Here is an 18,053-nt window from a genome sequence, read left to right as displayed (position 1 = left end):
CAAAACTTTGCATTCTGAATTCAGTATCTTCTTCTTTTTCTTCTTCTTTTTTGAGGATACATATTACTTAGTATTTTGTGATTGTCTGGATTTAGTTCATAGAGAAAGTAAAGTTCTAACACATTGATAGAAAAAAATCCCGTATCTTTCACTCCAGTTAATTTTTAAACTTTGTGGTATAAACTGAAGTTAGAAGGTGTCAACCATATGATTAGAAACATGGATGTGCTGTAAATGGAACTATCAATCCTGATAAGTATCATTGCTGATATCTGACAGAATGAAATATAGCTGCCCATGACTCAGGCCTAGAGGTTTTAGCCACTGCTATTAAGATTCCCAATTAAACAATTGTGCTGCCCAATCAGAAAATTTTAATGCCAGACCAACGTTAGATTTACTGTAAGTACATATCTCTTAACTCCGTTCCCAACACCTCTTCCTGCCTTGTTCTTTTTCCTTAATTACAGCAATCTTTTTTTAGCTTATGTAGAGGATGGAAGAAACAAATGAAGTTGCTTCTCTAACCTTTCACATTGCTATTAACATGTAAACAAAACTTTCAAATGCCAGATGAACTATGTCCTGAAAAAATCCATTTACATTAAAAGTTTCATCCAGAACTGTTGAATCAACTAAAGAACTCTTCCTTTCTGAACTGATATGAAAACTAAGCTAAGTCATTTGAGGAGAGATTAGAGGAGAGGAGGAAGAAGATAGAAAGTTGGATGGCACAGAGGATACAGAGTTTTTCACCTCTATGTGGCTGGTCTGAATCTAGCCTGGCTTAGCAATGACTGGCAGTTGTTACCACTTGATGAGTGTTCCATGTAAAATAAATTGTTGTGTCTCAGTCCAGTTCATTGTGGATACATCACAAATGGCATTAACTGGCATCCCTTTTAGTAATCTCAGAAGAGAAGCCAAAGAATGAATAAACCATGGAAACTCATTTCTCTACTCTGTGTTTGAGTAGATATTTCCAGGTCAGGGCTGAGACACAATAGCAGGAGTGATGATGTGTGAAAATGGGGGCTGGTCTACACTGAAAAGTTACATTGGCATAGCTACATCTCTCAGGGGTGTGAAAAATCCATACCCCTTAGAGACATAGTTAACCTGACCTAACCTCAGGTGTAGACAGCACTAGGATGATGGAAGAATTCTTCCATTGACCTAGCTACTGCCACTCAGGGAGATGGATTACCTACAGCAACAGGAGAACCCTTCCTGTTGCTGTAGTAAGTGTCTACACCAGTGATATTCAATTAGATCTACCCGTGGGCCAGTTTGAGAATTTTAACAAGAGGTGGGCCATTTGTACAGAGGGCTGAAAAAATAAACTTCAGCTGCCAATAAATAAAATAAATAAATAAATAAATAAAGACCTTTATTGCAACATAAGTATTACTGTTTCTATCTTTTAACAAAGTTCATAAATCAAAATTATTACCCATGTTTGTGGCAATCTCTAATGGGAGCGGTGACACTGACAATCTCTGACAAGCTTTGTGAAGAGTGGTATGTAGGAGGTCAGAGCAAGGCACATGCACTGGTGAAGATGCTCATCTGTCAGGTGATTGTGGTGGTGTTTTTTATTATAAAATGTTTTTTATACAAAAATTGTTGGTTTTTTATTATAAAAATTTCATGGCAGAGAACCCAGATTCGCAGAGATATGTTGATCTGAACATTGTTAAAAGATTCCAGCTATTCTGAAATTGGTCAGTATATTGAGTCCAGAAATCACAAAGTCCCACTTCTCTGAATTTTGCCTTCAAGACAGCTGAGCTCTGGAGCCTTACAATTTCTAATTGATAGGCACCTTCATCAATTGAATCAATAATGTTCTTCACTTCAGAAGGGCATGATCCATCAGTAGAGACAGTGAACAGATCATGAATAAAAGCAAATCCTTTGAAATTTTAAAATTCTCCAATCGTATTTTAAAACTTTTGATCAGATTGTTTAGGAATACTGGCATGGTTTTTATCCTTGGAGCTGCAAGTTGAGGGAACTCAAGTGACCAGTAATATTGCACAGAAAAGCTACCTGTGACACAGAGGGGACATAATTCATAAATTCCAAGAACTCACAAGCTTTGTTGGTTTTGTAGTTTGAAATAAATTCTATTATTTCTTTTCAAAGCGCACAAAACCTTGCTAACACATGCCCCCCATTTAACACAATGTTGTTATGCTGCAACAGGTCACTGTATTTGGCTGAAACATCTTGTAAAAGAGCTTTAAAAAGACGATGTTGCAAGCTAGAAATTGAGTGTATGTAGCTCAATAATCTCATCACAATATCCATTCTTTTTTCCAAGTCCCAAGACAATTTACCGCACAGGACAGTCTGGTGAATGATGCAGTGAAGTGTATTCAATGAAAGATATATTCTGACAAACATGAAGCAAAGCCATTCTCTTTCCCTGTCATGGAGGGGCCTCCATCTGTAAGAAGCAAGTTTACTTTCTACAGATCTAAACCATTTTTTCAAAAAAGCCTTTTAGGTTTGCAAAAATGATCACTCCTGTGGTGTAAGTTTCTAGTGGTATTAAGCACAAAAATTCTTCCTTAAAAATTTCACCATTGTAAAATCTAACAGTGATACCTGGGTAGTGTCACTTAAATCTCTTGATCCATCTACTGCAGGTGACATTTGACATTTTTTAAATCAGGAAGTAGTGCTGGCAGACAGTCTTCATAAATTACCTCCAATCTTTGCACTGTCGTGGAATCAGACAGGGGAATTTGCTTCACACGGTTCACAATGGTATCTTTGTTTTTATCTCTGGAAAAATGCTCCTCCAGCTTTTCTAAGGTGCACACTTTCACAAGCTTGGCATCCAGGAAAGGCTTTTTCTTTTTAGGTAGTACCCACATTGTCTAAAGAGAAGCAGCTATTGCTTTTTTCTGTACAGGTGCTGATGTTGTGAGAATAACATTTGAAGCATGATACGAAGACTTCAGATTTTCAGTTTTGTCATGTCTTGTAACACTGCCTGGAGGATAGGCTGTGTTGAAATTAATGTGCTTTGATGCAAAGTGGCACCTCATGTCGACAGCCTTACAGATAGATACAGTGGTTTGGCATATTAAACACAAAGGTTTTGCCTTTAAATGAGGTGGCATAATAAAAAGAAAATCTTCTGTCCAGCTTGGGTTAAAAGCTCGGTCTTTGCTGTCGACTTTGCGACATTTACTCCCACTCACATTCATTTTTTTGCTCCATTTCCATCGCTAATGAAAAAATGGGGGGTGTCCTAGCTCAATTGTAGCAGATGCTATTGTGATAACTTAAGATCCATTAAGTTACTTACTAAGGAAGTCATAGGCAAATTATAGACAGCACATCACTGTTTGTGAATTTAATTATGAACAGTTTTTAAGGAGAGCTGGCAGACCACAGAGGAAGCCTTGGCAGGCAACATTTGGCCCACGGGCCACTGTAGCATTAAGTGTAGATGTAGCCTGGTGCTGTCACTACCTGTGTTGTACCTGACCTGTAGATAGATAAAGAACTCCATGCTCAAAGGCAGTCAATCAGATGCCTTTCATTAGCAACAAATTCCCAAGAAAAAATACAATTAAGCAATATTAAGAATTTAAATAGCTAATTCTAATCAGATGTAAAATAGTCATATCCTTTTGAAGCATTTTTATAGATTATTGCATACTTCTTGGGATCCTATAGTACTACAATAGCATCATCTTGTGAAGTGGTATGACACAGGACTGGCCTATACTTAAAACTTAGATTGACATAGCTACAACACTCAGGGATGTGAAAAATCCACACTCCTGAGCCCCATAGCTATGCCAATATATCCCCAGTGTAGACACAGCTCAGGGAGGCAGTGTTTCTATAGTGATGGAAAAACCCCTTCCAGCACTCTAGGCTGTGTCTACACGACATATGTCGGCATAGCTATAGTGCCATAACTATGCTTCTATAATACCCCTGCTGTGTAGACAGGTCTCTCTTCCTCCTCTTTTACCAGAGGAGGGGATTTTAAATGTCTTAGGCAGCCCTTAATTGGACTTAGGTGTCCCTAGTTGACTGAGGTAACCCCTTTTCAGCTTATAGGGAAAAAGGCCTTTATCATTCTAGGACTAACGTACCTGCCTTTCACCACTTTCTTACACACCTTTGAGGAGCAGTGAGTGCTGTCCGGGGTTCTCTGCTTGGTCCCCTTCAGGTTCCCTACTTTTGACCCTTTGACCCCCACATCTGTTCCTGTTTTTTCATTTGTTGCCCCCCATAAGTCCAGGGCCCAATAGCTCCTCTCCTTAGGCTTGGGGAGGGGCCTTTAGCCTGGAACCCAATAGGACCACTCTCTTATAACTGTCCAGCCTGACTTTGTCACAATATGTATATATAGAAAATTGTAAACAAGGTGATGCAACAGGGTGATAAAGCTATCCGACAGGGAGGGGCTACTTCCCAAGTCAGATGTTTACATGAAAACAGCTTCAAGTACTCATCCATTGTCCATTCCAAAAAAAGATAGTGGTGGACCATTGAAGTTAATGGATAGACATTGAGACAACTGGGACTTTCCCCACTTTGAATATTTATAGTAACTAAAGAAAAAAAAATAGCAAAACCCTTTAAAATGGAATGGGCTTGAAGTGAAATCCATCCAGAAACTGAAGGCCAGCCTCTAGGTGGGAGGCTGTCTGTGAAACGCTGCATTTCCCCTGCAGTTAGGCGATACATTGGGAAACTGTCATAAGGCAATAGGCAACTTATATTAGGCTATGTCTTCACTACCACTTCTGTCGGTATAACTTATGTCACTTAAATGTGAAAAAAACCAACCCCTTAACGACATAAATAACACTGACATAAGCACAGACATAGCTACCGCCACCTGTTGGGGGTGGATTAATTGTGTCAACAGAAGAGCTCTCTTCTGTCGGCATAGAGCAGCTACACTAGAGATATTACAGCAGTGCAGCTACATCGGTACAGCTGCGCTGCTGTAAGCTTGCTAATGTAGACATAGCCTCAGAAAATGGATTTTATCCAATATAGAAGTGTAAAGCCTGAGGTTGCATCTTTGTTTATTTTCTATGTAACTTGTATATATTTGCTCTCCCTTACTATTTAATCTTTTTTTAATCTGTGTTTTTTCTATTAAATAAACCATTTGTTTATTTTTACCCCAAGCAGGTCTCTGTTGTGCAACTGTACGGAATGTGTGTACCAAAGGGAGCTAATAACTGGGGGGGCTGGTTTCACACCTTCAGGGGTGACGAACTAAAAGGGAAAAGTCCCAGTGTCAGGAAGTACAGGTTTGGGGAGACTTGGGACTGGAAGGGCTGTTGGTATCACCCTGTAAGGAGTAAATAGGTTGGTGGAAGCCAGAGTGACACCTTTTGCTTTTGGGCAGGCTACTGATATCAGGGATCTGCATGAAAGATGCACAGTATTAAGTCACCAAAATATTACAGCAGATGGTGACAGAATCTGATGGATAATCTCCAAAATGTCATAATAAATTGATTCAGATTGACTTAACTTTGTAGTGTAGACCAGGCCTGGCTTACTGTATGTCATAAACTTGCTCCTAATCATATGCCTGTGACTAAGCTCTTAGTTTTAAAGGGCCCAAAGCTGTAAAGGTGCACTGGGATATGCACATGCACTGCAAAACCAGTGACCTGATTGCAAGGCCTCTTACAAAATACTGGCTAATTCACAAATAGCTCATACAACCTACTAGATACAGACATTCTGAAACTGAATTTATGAAATTCTACCAAAGAAATCTCTTTCCAATAATGAATGCATAAAGACTTTAGCCATTTTGTATGGCCAGTGCAAGCAGTCTTAGCGAACAGTATGGCAATCAAGAAGTAGGTGTATATTAAACACTAACTGAGCTAAGTTTTTAGGGCACATGAGAGAAAGGTGATACTGTAATACTTGACTTCAATAGACTTTGGATGAGACTCTCAGAAAATATTTGTCAAAGTTCCACAGTATGGAGCAAATTGAAACTGGGCTAAGGACTGAATGAGCACTACTAATTTGCCAGAAACGTGGAATAAACTGTCAGGCTTTTGAAGCTGGAAAGAAATCATTTTAATTAATAATCGCATAATGCCTGTTAATACATTTATCTTCGGGGATTCTGACTGCCAACATCTAGACAATACAAAGAAAATGATTCAAACAAGCTCTCATCTCCCACATCCTTGCTTGACTGAGAAAAAGACAGTTGTACCTTGTAACTTGTAACTGTTGTTCTTTGAGATGTGTTTGTCATGTCCATTCCATTGTAGATGTGTGTGTGCGCCCTTGTGAATGGTTACCAGAACTTTTTTCCCTTTAGCAGTACCCGTACAACTGGCTCCAGCGCCCTCTGGAGCCCTGCGTACATGCCACAGTATATGAAGTGCTGCCGGCCCTATGCCCCGTTCCTTCTTGCCGCAACTCCGGCAGCAGGGACAGTGGGTGGGTCATGTAATGGACATGAGCAACGCATCTCGAAGAACAACAGTTACAAGGTAAGTAACCAGCTTTTCTTCTTTGAGTGCTTGCTCATGTCCATTCCATTGTAGGTGACTCACAAGCAATACCTTGGAGGTGGGCTGGAGTTACGGATGAGCTGCCTGCAGCACTGCTCTGTTGAAGCCCGCGTCATCCAGGGCCTGCTGGACAATGGCGTAGTAGGACGTGAAGGTGTGCACAGATGACCAGGTGGCAGCCCTGCAGATGTCTTGCACAGGCACTCTCGCTAGGAAGGCTGTAGATGAAGCTTGAGCTCTGGCTGAGTGGGCTGTAACCATCCCCGAAAGTGGCACCTTCACTTGCTCATAGCAGAATTTGATGCAGGAAGTTATCCACGATGAGATGCGCTAGGCAGAAATAGGTAAGCCTTTCATCCGATCAGCCACCGTGATGAAGAGTTGTGATCTCCGACTAGTATGTGCCACCTCCTCTCCTCCGAACCTTGTTGTTTGGGAAAAACACGGGGAGAAAAATGTCTTGGTTACAAAGAAATTGGGCAACCACCTTAGGCAGGAAAGCTGGGTGCGGCCTCAACTGAACCTCGTCTTTATAAAACACAGTATAAGGGGGCTCCGAGGTCACCACCCTAATCTCGGAGACCCTCTTTGCCGAGGCAATGGCCACCAGGAAGGCCAACTTCCATGACGACAGCAGTAAAGGGCATGTAGCCATGGTCTGAAAGCGGGGGGCCCATGAGCCGCGAAAGGACCAGGTTGAGATCCCAGGGAGGCACTGGGTCATGGGCCTGTGGATAGAGCTTCTCCACCCCTTTCAGTAACCTAATCATTATGGGGTGGGAGAAAACTTATCTCCCTTCAAAGTCTGGTGAAACGCTGATATAGCTGCTAGGGTAAGGGAGGCTATGGCTAGCCCCTGGAGTTTTAGTTGTAAAAAGTACTCCAGGATTGCCTGTATCGGCAACAACCCTGGCAAGGTCCCCTGGGACTCCGCCCAACAGGTAAATCGCTTCCATTTAGCACGTTATACGACCTGCGTGGAAGGTTTTCTGCTACCCAGCAGAATTTGCTGGACATTAAAGAGGCTGTCAGAAGCCTCCTTCAGCTCCTCCAACTCCAACCCCAAGTTGGAAGCCACCCTTGTGAGGAGTTCCTCGTGCACCCTGGAATCATCCAGGGATGCCAAGTATCCCTGGTTAACTGCCTCATCTGGGGAAGAGAAGGACTGGAGGGGTGCTGGTGGTGGCATCTCTGCCTGCTGATGGGGGGCCCAAACAGAGGTCCCTTCCTGGGTGTCTGACTCATCATCGGAAACTGAACGATGGCCCTTGTCTGCAGTTGGTGGTGAGGACTGTACCCCAGATGACCTAAATGATTGTGGGCCTGGTCTGACTGGATACCCCCAGGGTCCCCAATATGGCCATTAGGGAAGCCACTGCCCCTGAGGCCATACCAGGGCTGCCTGAGCTGAAGGGTGCTCTTGACAGGACCCTGTCTCACTGTCCAGTGATCATGGTGGGGCTGCCTCAGCGGTTCCCACTGCGCGGTGCTGAGCGACGAGGGGAGTGTTGACCTGATCTGTGGATGCTCTGGCACACAGGAGAATGGCCTCTTGGCGTCGTCGATCGCGATGATGATGATACCTGGTGCTGGTGCCACAACTGGTGCCAACATGGGGAATCATGTTCCAATTGCGAGCTGTAATGCCTGGAGCATTGCCTGGGCACTGATGGCTTGCGGTGCCGCTTCCCTCTCGGGACCCAGTCAGCCTCTGATGACTGGGTTTTGCACCGCCTTGGTGCAGGTGAACTTCTCGATGCCAGGGAGCAAGAGCAGTGCTGACTTTCCTCTGGGGAGCGGCCTCCTGCAGGTGACTCCGACAGGCGCTGCCTCCTGGCGCGAACTTCATCCGGTGCTGGGGATCGTGACTGGTGGTGGGAGGGCGATCTTGCTCCTTGCACCGCCGATGCGTGGTGCTCCAGTGACCGAGACCTGGAGTGACTTCTAGGGGAAGAGCGCCGAGATGACCCCTCCACCCAGGGTGACTGGGTTGTCGGAGATCTCATTCCTCACTCCAGGGATCACCTGTTCCAACCAGGAGGTCTCAACGCTGGCTTCCCCTGTGACATCGGCCCCTCCTCTCTTGGCGGAGGCTGGGGTGGGGGCATGGGCAAAGCCAATAGGGTTCCTGCCAACTGAAATGCTTCCCATGTCAACCGTGTTTGCAGATGTCGGAGGTGGCTCTTTAGTTGGAGACATGGGCTCCTGTGGTGACAAGCGAGTCTCCACAGTCTGACTGGGGTGTGGCACTGTGTTTGACCCTGCTCTCTTCAGTGCCAGGGAGCAACCCCGCTTCATATGTTGTTTGCACTTCTTCTTCCTCGACTGAGAGGAAGAAGGCCGGTACTGAGGCGGGGCCAGTGCTGACAGCGCACTCTGTACCGATACCATACTCGGTACCAAAGAAGAGCTGGTTGGCTTGGAGGCCGGTAAGAATGCCTCCTCCATTAGTAAGGCTTTCAAGTGGATCTCTTGGTCCTTTGGAATCCAGGTCCTGAAAGCCTTACAAATCTTATACTTGTCCTTGCAGTGAGCTTCCCCCAGGCACTTTAGGCAACTATCATGGGGTCACTCAACAGAAAGGCCTTCTTGCAGGAGGCACATGGCTTGAAGTCTGGTGACCAGGGCATGCCCCGCTCCCGGCAAAGTCCCAGCTGGAACTATCCTAAGATGACTAACTACACTATTAAGAACACTTAAAGCCTAATCTAACTAACTAAGTTAAACAAACAAACAAAACATTAGAGTCAGAACAAAGGTAATGAGCACTTGCGATTGCAAGCCAAGGCAGTTCCAGCAACCATCACAGGCGGAAAGAAGGAACTGAGAGGGTGTAGGGCTGGCAGCGCTTCATATACTGCGGCATGTGCGCGGGGCTCTAGGGGACGCCAGAGCCAGCCCTATGGGTACTGCTAAAGGGAAAAAAGTTCCGGTAACCGTGCATGAGGGCACGCACACACCTACAATGAAATGGACATGAGCAAGCACTCGAAGAACTGCAGAAAATATTGGTAGAGAAACTCAGATGCACAGATGCTGAGAACAGTTTTTCCTCACAATTCTCTTTCTCTTTGAGAAACAACGCCTCATACCAGTAAGTACTTTTTTAGTATATTAAGTGATTAATATATTATGGCAAATCCATTCCTTTTTAATTAAAAGCTAAAAATATTACATTAATTGTTATAACTTTTCCATTGACCCATAATAAAAACAAATTTATTCCTGAAGAAGCTTCTATTTATACAAGTTATGGACCAGAAGAACACCCATTAGGTGGTGCTTCCTAAATAAATGTTGAGTGTTTTCAAGTAAAGTGGACTGAAAATTCCTATAAGAAACATATACACACATACCCATGATAGTGTGGTATGGCATTAAGGTTTTATTGTCCTAAATTGGGAATTGCTATATTAAAGTGGTCAAGCTACAAGACATTTTGTAAGTTAACCCAGCTAAGTGCCTATAAACCATTCTATCACACCATCACTTATTTTTCTCTTCATGCCATCTAGGACTTTAAAACTGTTTTATTTTAAAAGTTGGTAATATTTTTCTTATCACTCTGCCTGCAGACTCAGGGTTCATTAGTAACATGAGTAAAATATTATATTATCTCTTTATAAATCCATGGTATGCTCACATCTAGAATACTGTGTGGAGATCTGGTCGCCACATCTCAAAAAAGATATATTGGAATTGGAAAAGGTAAAGAAAAGGGCAACTAAAATGATTAGGGGTATGGAAAAACTTACATAAAAGGAGAGATTAATAAGACTGGTACTTTTCAGCTTGGAAAAGATACAGCAAAGGGGGCTATGATAGAGGTCTATAAAATCACGACTGGTGTGGAGAAAGGAAATAAGGAAGTGTTATTTAACTCCTTCTCATAACACAAAAACTAGGGTCACCAAATGAAATTATTAAGCAGCAGGTTTAAAATGAACAAAAGGAAGTACTTCTTCATACAATGCACAGTCAACCTGTGGAACTCCTTTCCGGAGGATGTTGTGAAGGCCAAGGTTTTAACGGGGTTTAAAAAAGAATTAGATATATTTTTTTGAAGATAGGTCCATTAATGGCTATTAGCCAGGATACGCAGGGATTGCTGTTTGCCAGAGACTGGGAATGGCTGATAGAATGGATCACTTGATGATTACCTGTTCTATTCATTCCCTTTGAAGCATCTGGCATTGGCCACTGTCAGAAGACAAGATACTGTACTAGATGGACCATTGGTCTGACCCACTATGGCCGTTCTTATGAATTCAACACTATAGATGATCTAAGGGAGAAAAAGAATAACTAATACATTTTAGCAACTTCTAAAAACTTACCTAAAATAGCCTCTTTAACAATAAATAATCAGTATTGCAATTTTAAGATGCGCTATCTTACAAACTACCAGGGTTAGAAAAAAGTGCTGCATTGGAAAGGGGGAGGAGTGTAACAATAAAAATCAAACATTTCTTGATTTCATGATAATCCATGAAATATGGGGGCCTAAAACTTTTCATTAATTCATATCTGAATATTTTCCATCATATACCTCAAACCACTGTCAATTTTAGGGAAATGGAGTTGGAAAGACAAACATTTTTGTAGCAGATTTTTAATTTTTTAAAAGGGTGTCTATTTGAAGAAATTTGGAAAGATAGGAGTTGTCACTGTGGAGATATATTAGTATGCAGAGTGCAGGTGAGGTACCTAAAGGTAGAAAAGAATGTAATTTATCATACAGCTCTGCAGTTTATCACATAAATGTTACCACCAGATATAATCTCTGTTAACATGTAAAACAGAAAACAGAATATAAATATAGCCATATAAATCAGATTATGTACATGTATTGATATTTACACCTGTTGTGCAGTGAACTGTTTTCTTACATGTTTCCACTGACTTCCCTAGATCAAACAAGCTTAACTATCACAGTGAAGTTCATCCAAGTGCAAACTCTAAATAGTCCAGGGGGCAGTTAATTCACGTGGCTGACAGTTTTCTACACCAAACCACACCTTCATTTACATTTTCAAAGCCTATTCCTCTGCTTCCATTGGTAATATTTAGTTTGTTCATTTTTGAAAAATCTTGTTTCCACCATTTAATAATTTTACAGGTGCTTTCTAGAAGCTTTGTTAATTCAAACATGTTTTCATTTCAAATGTTCAAAATCGGCAGTTACAGCATATATTAAAAAAGGTTAAGAAATAAATGAGTTAAAGAATAAAAAAGCCACAAACACTCACTGTTAGCAATTTAAGTTTATGATTTTTATTTACACTGGGGCTTACGGTAAATGAGAATCAAGCCCTCATTTTGCACAGTGTAATTAATCAGACCTACTTGTTTTATGCAGAAATCTGAAGAAGGTATAAACAACAAATAGCAGAACTAGGTGAGTATTTTTAAAAACATCACATGAGGCCTGATCCAAAGTCTATTGAAATAAAATGAAAGTCCCATTGACTTCAAGGAATATTGGATTTGGCCCAAACTTTACTGTGGAACAGGAAGATACTGTACAATTCAAGCAGTTTTGTGGCATAGTGTTGTCTTGTGGACACTGCATGTATGAAACAGGAAGTGCAGAGGGAGGATACAGTGCAGAGGGATATTAGAGATACATAGACATATACAGATCAAGATTTTCAAATGCACCTAGGGTATTCAGACACCTACTTACCATTATAATTAAAGGGAATTGGGCATTTTACCATTTTATTCCACCTAAATATGTAATTGTGAATGGTGCAAATTCAAATAGAGTATGCAAATGGTTGAAAAGAGCAGTTACAATGATATGATTGTATTAGTTAGCATGGGCAGATCTAGATTTCTTTCCCTTGTGCCTGCAGAAATGAGCAGTTACACAGTTGTCCCATCTTACAGCTAACAGTCATATCAATCAAAAAGATGATGTTTTAACGTAAGAACAAAATAAAAATTCTACCACTGCAAATGACAATAGTACCTTTTATCATTGTAGACTATCTACACAGATACAAGATAAATGTGGGATGAGGAAGGTTAAATATATGTCTTGTAAAAGAGTAGATGCTATGCTACAGTTTGCAGAAGGAAAGCAAATATGAAGAAATTGGACAGAAATTCTAAATGAATGCATCTTCAAGTAGGAAAGGGAGCAGGGGAGATGATAAGGCCGATTCATAGTCAGAGCAGTGTGTTTATTTTGTTAACTTGTTAGTAAGAAAAATTGTGAATGCTAATGGACAAAGGAGGTTGTGGCTCCCTGACATGTGGAGGTCTGACCCCAGTGGTAGTTAGAGTAGCAAGGAATAATTTAATAGGGATAAGATCCATAGGATGAGATGCAGTGGAGTTCCACTCCAACATTCCCCCTCTGGCCCATGCCCTGCCTCTGGAGTTTTCCTGAGACAGAGATGCCACTGCCAGCTTTCTGCTACTGAAGTTTCTCTACACAAATGGAATTCTCTATCAGCCAACTTTGGACTTTTAAATGACATTTTACACAACTCAGTGGACCAGAGAAATTACCCTATAATGTGTAAGGGTAGTCAATAGGCAGATCATGGGCCAAATCTGGACTGCCAGACACTTTTGAATGGACCCCAAAATCTTATTCACTTATTATTATCATTGTTGTTATTTTTTAAATTATTTTCTCTGGAGTATGGACCTTGCTGGACCAAGAAATCTGGACCTTGACAAAAAATAACTGACTATCCCGGTGTAGGCTGACATGTTACTGAAGTAAACTCCTTATTAGATTGGAAAATGAGCTTTAATTCACACATACTCCGGTAGGGACATGTAGTGAATCAAACAGTAAATTCCAGAAACCTATTCAATAGATTTGCCTAGGAATATGATTCTTTATTCAAAGACCTCAGGTAAATTAAAAGATATTGTCATAAGATTACAGTAAGTGACAAATTCACACCAGAACCTCAAAGACTGCAACATGTACCATATGCCTTCATAGAAACTGTAAACCAGGAATTGGATAAAATGCCTGATGACAGAATTATTAGGAAGCACACAAGGGAACAGACTAAGTATCAAATATGTTGATTGTGCCAAACAAAAAAATTGAAGAGATCAGACTTTGTGTAAATCTAAGAGGATTAAATAAAGCCATGGTTAGAAAACATTACCTTATATCTTTAATTTATAATATTTTCCATGCCATGCAAGTCTCAAACATTTTCACTAAACTTGATTCTAGAAAATATTTCTGGCGAGTAGTAGTATCACCAAAATCCAGGAATTTGACAGCCTTTATTACTCCTCATGCTATTAGTCTGTAAAGTTTCTTTTGGACTTTCCAATGTTCCTGAGGCTAATCACCCCCTCCCTACAGTACATTCAATATTCTACTTTATAATTAAACCACTAAATTAATATTTATTTCTGATATTTATTCTACAGTTTCCTATGCTCAGTTCCATCCCACTGTTCTTTGTTATATCTCCTATCACTCTAAACCAGTAGTTCTCAAGCTTTCCAGACTACTGTACCCCTTTCAGGAGTCTGATTTGTCTTGCATACCACAAGTTTCACCTCACTTAAAAACTAGTTGCTTACAGAATCAGACATAAAAATACAAAAGTGACACAGCACACTATTACTGAAAAAGTGCTTACTTTCTCATTTTTACCATCTAATTATAAAATACATCGATTGGAATATAAATATTGTACTTACATTTCAGTGTGATACTTGAGCCTGTTTTTCACTCGTGAGCCTTGTCTGAAGCTGGAGCTCCAGGTGGCAGGGCTGAAGTCCAAGCCCCACTGCCCAGAGCTGAAGCATGTAACTTAGTTTTGCAGGCCCCCTGTGGCATGTTGCCCCAGGCAATTGCCCTGCTTGCCACCCCTAATGCTGGCCCTGCACTTGCGACACCCCAAACCCGGCCTGCGAACCTCTGGAGGTCACAACCCCCAGATTGAGAAACACTGATCTAGATGAGTTGAGTACCCCTTGGATAACCTCTGTATACTTCCAGGGGTATGTGTACCCCTGGCTGAGAACCACTACTGCTCTAAACAATATCTATCTTTCCATTTTGAATCATTGAACTGAGATGACTAAACCATAAATGGGAACAGATAGATATCATAGTTATAAGAATATTTCACAAACAAAACATAGCGAAAAATCTCAGTCATAATTAAGGAAAGTTTTAGTGAGTTAAGTCTAAATGAAAGAGAGGCTATGTAGTGAAAAGGGGGTAAAAAAAACCCAGAAAAAGTATAAGAAAATAATACAGACGGAATATAAATTAAAAAAAAAATCACAATACTGTCATCTTGACAGCCATTAATGATTTGGATAAAAAAAAGGTACTTACACCTTTGATTCTACCCATCCTTAAAGATTTCTGTTTCTTAATGTTTAAAAATCTTGTGAAACGTATTACTATTTATTATATATTATTGCAATAGCACCAAGGAGCATCTATTATGGATCAAAGCCCCATTGTGGCAGGCACTGTACACGTAACAAAAAGACAATCTGTGCACCAAAGCGTTTAAAATCTCTAAAATCTTTTATTCCAGCTGCTGTTCTTAACTTATTTCCCACATGATTTTGTTAAGTAGAAATAAAAGAAGAAAAAAATGACAATTCATTTATCTGTCCTGCAAAGATAATTTTGTACCTACATGAGCTTAATGTAACGCCATTCAAAATCCAGAGTTTTTATGTAGTTACAATGACCTAAATCATCATCATAAAGTCAATCAAATGGACCCATCTGTCAGTTTTTTAAATGTTTTGCCTTTGTAAAATAAAAAAAAAACACAGTAATTTTCTGTTTTTCAAAAACAGAGCTGTTAGTAAATTAAAGATGTTGATAATGGTTTTGATAATATTTCTGATAAAAAATTTTGGCTAAAGATGTCAAAAATTATTTGTGAAAAATAAAAAAGTTGAAAAAAAATCAAGTTTTTATTAAATGTCAATTAATAAAATGTTATTAACCTACAAAAAATGCACGGGGTTTAGATCTCATACCTTCTTTCTGGGAGACCTAGGTGCCCTTTATTAGGAAAGAAAGGGTTCTAAATTTGGATCTCCTAGGTGACACAATTTTTAATAGACTAAGAACAGTTGGTGTCATTATTAGTGCCTGAAATAGAGAAACTCTTGTCAGAGAATATTCTAAAGGGATTAGAAACAGAAAAAAGGTCTTTTTTTTTCTTCCAAATAAACAGATTCATGTACTATTGAAGTGCACCATTGAGTAAATGTGACTTCATCTTATTCAAACCAGATGTTTCAGGAATTACTAGTTTGAGGGGATAATCTTCATTTTTGACATTTAAAAAATAAAGAAAGAAAATATACATTACATACATTTGGTTTAATAACATCTCACCCCCAAAAATCCAGCACTGTAACAAAAATTAATTTCATACAGTTAGGAGCATGTCTTCAGTGTGTGCACAAGATGATTTACCCATCTCCTTTACATTAATATTAATCAGCTAAATACATTATCATGCCCATATTTACCCTGTGGTATCTGTAAATGGGATAATGCTCTCATGTTTGTACATTTCTTGAATTACATCCACATTAATACATGGCTGATATAACAGCATCAATTATGTCATGGTTTGTTTGGTTTTGGTCAAATTTGGAGAAACAAAATGTAGGTGAACTTAAATACTATTTTCTTATAAAATATCTTCTAGAATCAGTCATATAAAACTGGTTAGACAGAGAGGATGTTCAGGACAGGACAATTAAGTGTAGCTCTACAGTTCACTCTCCATTTTTGTGTCACCTGCACACAACTACAGTGGGGACCAAGTATGGGAGCAATATTCTTTTTAACAGAAAGTGGCAACTCAAAATAAGAATGTCTTTAGATGCAGTCAAATCACTTCACACAGATATTGTCAAACACTCACTACTTGCCTGGAATATAAAGAGCTGGATAACTGTTACCCAAGTTATAAGTGAATGAAAAAAGTGGTGTTATTTTGAAAATGAGGTGGGGAACAACCAGAGGGGCACTAGAGGAGCGAGAAAATTTTTATGTAGGAGCTATATTTAATTGAATGGAGAACTTTATTCAGAAATCAAATGGTCATTTCTAAGTAAGGTACACTAGAGAACCTTACTTGGTTTTTATGATTCCAGGCAACTTAGTAGCCCTTTCCTGCACTTTGGTTTTCTGCTTTGCCAGTGAATGAAGGCCAGTGCTTATTGTTAATTATTATTTAATAATACAAGTGAGCTCTGGTATGTCATGGACTACAAGAATGGCTCCCAACCTTCTTGGGTAAATGTACCAGTTAGGTCTTGATCTCTATCAGTGTCCACTGATTCCAAATCACCTAGAGCAACCAAAAGCTCCATGGCAGTTGAGAGTATAGTGCACACAGCTGACAAGCAAAAGAGCAGCAGTGAGGCATTAGGGCTCAGTACTGAAGCTCATTGGTAAGGTAATAAGGGAATTCTAGGTATCAGACATGAAAGCCTAAAGTTCATGTAACTGAAACCACTTCCTAAAACATTTATGCACAGACCCATAAAAATAACAGCATGAAAGATATTATATTACACTTTAGTTTAAATCATCTCTAATGTGGACATTGCTGCTATTTCACAGAACTTTTGTTTTTTCCCATAAAAATCCTCCCTTCCACAGTGATGTCACTTATATTTGGCATAATTGCAAGATACTGTGGAAGGATGAGACTTCAGATGACTAGGATTTCCTGAGGATGTCATAGGCTTCTGGTTAAGCAAACTGCATAAGATAGTATGTAAGGTGAAAGCCAAAAAAGACCCTTTATTGGCTTTGCTTACTAAAATGGAAAATGCACATTTCAGTAAACATTGCACCCAAGACTTAAAAATATAAAGTTTTTACTCCCCCCTCCCCGTTTTGTTTTTTATTAAAAGCTCTGTTACAATTCCAGATAATTATTTTTGGCTCAGCATGTCTTGTCAATAAAGTTGACTTTCCACATATCAAATTCCATTTGTAAAAATGGATTGTAGATTGGCAATTAGGTTTTTCAAAACACAATCTATGCTTTGTCTGTATGATAAGCTTGAAGCTCTGAGTATTCAATGAATTCCCCTAGGAAGCACAGATGCCAGCTTGCAAAGTGCACTGGTGAGGAAGGGGGGGGACAGAGAAAATTGCGTCCTTTTATTGCATCACAGCACACATAGATCACACCACAGGAAAAAACAAACCAGTACAGATATAGCACACACATGCATATAGTAAACCACATAATACAGCAGAATATTTGCTCTCCTCTCTTCTTTCAACTAATAATTAATAGGTAGAAATTTGATAGCAGAATGTAATTTCTCTTATAGAAAAAGAGAAAACATTCAGTGATCTTGTACATCTCTTCTCAAAACCTGTCAGGGAAGAAGCAGAATGGTATCTCTCGAGATAAATCCTGAAAGCACTGGAAACCTCTGAGCGATGCAGTCTTTATTCTTTAGATGGGCAAAAAGATGTTATGGCTATGCTCTGGTTTAAATGAATCAGGGAGT

General features: G+C 40.0%; 1 protein-coding gene across 22 annotated transcripts in view; it reads right to left on the bottom strand.

Moving 5' to 3' along the window:
• Positions 1 to 18,053, bottom strand: part of GPHN (gephyrin) — a 604,586-nt gene that overhangs the window by 141,957 nt on the left and 444,576 nt on the right. The gene's annotated exons all lie outside the window — the stretch shown is intronic.

Source organism: Emydura macquarii, unplaced genomic scaffold, assembly GCF_026122565.2.
Source record: "Emydura macquarii macquarii isolate MOO-44397 ecotype Brisbane River unplaced genomic scaffold, CSIRO-AGI_Emac_v2 contig_1876, whole genome shotgun sequence".
In the NCBI taxonomy this organism is placed as follows: domain Eukaryota; kingdom Metazoa; phylum Chordata; order Testudines; family Chelidae; genus Emydura; species Emydura macquarii.
The sequence above is the reverse complement of the archived record's forward strand: the minus strand, read 5'-3'. Positions and strand labels throughout refer to the sequence as shown.